This window comes from Myotis davidii, unplaced genomic scaffold (genome assembly GCF_000327345.1).
Source record: "Myotis davidii unplaced genomic scaffold, ASM32734v1 scaffold2226, whole genome shotgun sequence".
NCBI classification, from domain to species: domain Eukaryota; kingdom Metazoa; phylum Chordata; class Mammalia; order Chiroptera; family Vespertilionidae; genus Myotis; species Myotis davidii.
In genome coordinates, this window is record NW_006296852.1 from 91,584 (window position 1) to 95,370 (window position 3,787).

Genomic DNA, 3,787 nt, shown 5'->3' on the forward strand with positions numbered 1-3,787 from the left:
GACCTCTGGCTATAAAATAAAGGCTCAGCTTGCTCTCTGGATCTCTCTCTGTGTCCTCAGCCAGGCACAGGAGGTCCACCTAGACCAGCTTATTCTCTTCGTCTGTCTTTTCTACATCCTTTGCCGCTCCCCCCAGGCTCGGCCAACCCTTGGCTGAGCTGGCCTGGCACAATTTTTCCTTAAATGGCTAACTGATTTGAATGATATTTTCTTTCACTGTTGTTTTGTAAGAACTGCTTTAGCACATGATAAATGAAATCATATAGGACATAGTTCTATTTCTGTAAGTGTGGGCATTGGAGGTGGAATCTATGGTGAGTAGAGGACTGAGACATACATCCCCAGTATCTTATCCCGGGTTACCAGAGAGAAGGTAATGGTTCATGGTTGTAAGTCATACCATGGCAGTCCAAGCTCCTCACACCCTATCTAAGGAATAGCCCTTCATGCCTCATATTCCCCGATCAACTTATTGTCAGCAATCAATGAACCAGCATAGTCTAATCCTCCATTTCTCACATAGTTGGGAGACAGTGAGGCAAAATGGAAAGAGCACAATTTGAACCTGTCTCTATGTGCCCTTGAGCAAGTGGCTTCACCTCTCTGAACCACAGATTACTCATCTGTAAAATAGGGATAACAAATATTTACTCATCTGTTTGTTGTAAGGATCAGAGATGATGTATGAAATGCATAGAACATAGTAGTGACTCAATAAAAATCAATAGATTAGTGCCCTAATTCCCTCTTGGTCTCTCTGACTACTCTCTCCTTATTTTTTAAACAGCATTATTGAAGAATAATTGATATACAATATATGGCACATATTTGAAGCATACAGTTTGACTAATTATGATGTTTGTACACACCCAACAAAACCATCACCACAGCTAAGATAATGAACATGTCCTTCATTCCCAAAAGTTTCCTCATGTCCCTTTATAATTCCTCACTCCAGCTCCTTCACCTACATTCCAGGAAACCACTGATCTGTCTTCTGTGGCTGTTGATTCATTTGCATTTTCTAGAATTTTAAATAATGGAAATTTTATAGTACTTTTACTCATTTTTGTCTATCATCTTTCACTGAGCATAATTGTTTGAGATTCATCCATGCTGTTGCATGTATCAATTGCTTATTCTTTCCATTGCTGAGTAGTACTTCATGGTATGGATCTACTACAATTAATTTATCCATTCCCCTGTGGGTAGTCATTTGGGTTGCTTCCAGTTTAAGCGATTACAGATAAAGCTGCTATGAACATTTCTATACAAGTCTTCTTATGGACAAATGTTTTCATTTCTCTTGGAAAATACCTATGAGTGGAATGACTAGGTCACATGGTAAATATATGTTTAACTTTTTAAAATATTGTCAAACTATTTTCCAAAGTGGTTGTATTATTTTACGTTCCCATTAACAGTGTATAAGAGTTCTAGTCGTTCCACATCCTTGCCAGCACATGCTGAGGTCAGCCTTTAATTTTTTTTTATTTTGGTAAAATATATATAACATCCCTGGCTGGTTTAGCTCAGAGGATAGAGCATTGGCCTGAGGACTGAAGGGTCCCAGGTTCTATTACAGTCAAGGGCACATGCCTGGGTTGTGGCTCAATCCCCAGTAGGAGGTATGCAGGAGGCAGCCAATCAATGATTCTCTCTCATCATTGATGTTTCTATCACTTTTCCCCTCTCCCTTCCTCTCTAAAATCAATAAAAACATATATACATAACAAAATTTACCAGTTCGACAATTTTTATTTTATTTTATTATTTTTTAGTTTGACAATTTTTAAATGTACAACTAAGTGACATTAAGTCCATTTCATCAGCACTATTTATTTCCAGTACTTTTTAATCTTTCCAAACAGAAACCTATTAGATAATAGCTCATAATTTCCCTTCTGCCCCCAGCCTCTGGTAACCTCTATTCTACTTTCTGTCTCTATGAGAATTTGCCTATTCTATTCTGTATAAGTGAAACCAGACAATATTTGTCCTTTTGTATCTAGCTTATTTCACTTTAATATAATGTTTTCTAGGTTCATCCATGTTGTAGCACATTTCAGATTCTTACTCTTTTTTAAATTGGAATAACATTCCATTGCATAAATACAGCACAGTTTATCTATTCCCCTCTTGAAAAACACTTGGGTGTTTCCACCTTCTAGCTATTTTGAATACTACTGCAGTGAACACTGGTGTACAAGTATCTGTAGGAATCCCTTCTTTCATTTCTTTTCTTAAAAAAATGTAATATATATAATTTCAGAGAGAGGAAGGGTGAGGGAGAGAGAGATAGAAACATCAATGATGAGTGAGAATCATTGATTGGCTGCCTCCTCCACGCTCCCTACTGGGGATCAAGCCTGCAACCCAGGAATGTGCCTTTTACCGGACTCAAACCTGGGACCCTTCAGTCCACAGGCTGATGCTCTATACACTGAGCCAAACCAGCTAGGGCCCTCCTTTCATTTCTTTTGGGTCTCCTAGTATACCTAGAAGTAGAATTGCTGGATCATATGGCAATTCTATGCTTAGCTTTTTGAGGAACTGCTAAATTGTTTTTTATAGTTGGCTGCACTGTTTTACACTCTGACCAGCAATGTTCCAAAATTCTCCACCTCTTCAGCAACACTTGTTATGTTTCATTGAAAAAAAAAAATAACAGCCATTCTGATGAATGAGAAGTGGTATCTCACCGTGGTTTTCATTTACATTTTTCTACTGATTAGTGATATAGAGTCTCTTTTCGTGTGCTTATTGGCCATTTGTATGTTTTCATTTCTTTTTTTTTAATTAAATCTTTATTGTTCAGATTATTACAGCTGTTCTTCTTTTTTCCCCCCATAGCTCCCCTCCACCCGGTTCCCCTCCCACCCTCCACCCTCATCCCCCACCACACTCTCATTCATAGGTGCACGATTTTTGTCCAGTCTCTTTCTCTTAAATGCAATGCATTTTAGTAACTTTAACTAGCATCCCCCACACCCTTTTCTCCCAGAGAATAGTCAGTCCATTCCCTTTCTATGCCCCTGATTCTATTATAATCACCAGTTTATTCTGATCATCAGATTATTTATTCACTTGATTTTTAGATTCACTTGCTGATGGATGTGTATTTGTTGTTCTTAATTTGTTTTTGGTTTTTTTAATGCAGTATATGTTTTTGTTTTCTATTTTGTGTCCTGGAACCCAGATTATCATGTGAACTTTGAAAATCTAAATTACTTAAAAACTCTTTCCTGGAAAAATTGATTCTATGGGTTTTTTTAATTAATTAAATCTTTATTGTTCAGATTATTACATTTGTTCCTCTTTTTTCCCCCCCATAACTCCACTCCACCCAGTTCCCACTCCACCCTCCTACCTCCCTCCACAGCCACTGTCCTCATCCATAGGTGCACGATTTTTGTCCAGTCTCTTCCTGCATCCCCCTCACCCCTCCCCCCACCAAGAATAGCCAGTGCACTCCCTTTCTATGCCCCTGATTCTATTATAATTTCATATATTATGATGTAGTGGTTCACCTCTCTGAACCAAAGAGGAGTGTGGGCAGTTCATTCTGTTCATCAGATTATTCACTTGATTTTCAGATTCACTTGTTGATAGATGTGTATTTGTTGTTCATAATTTGTATCTTTATCTTTTTCTTCTTCCTCTTCTTAAAGGATACCTTTCAGCATTTCATATAATACTAGTTTAGTGGTGATGAACCCCTTTAGCTTTTCCTTATCTGTGAAGCTCTTTATCTGACCTTCAATTCTGAATGATAGTTTTGCCAGAT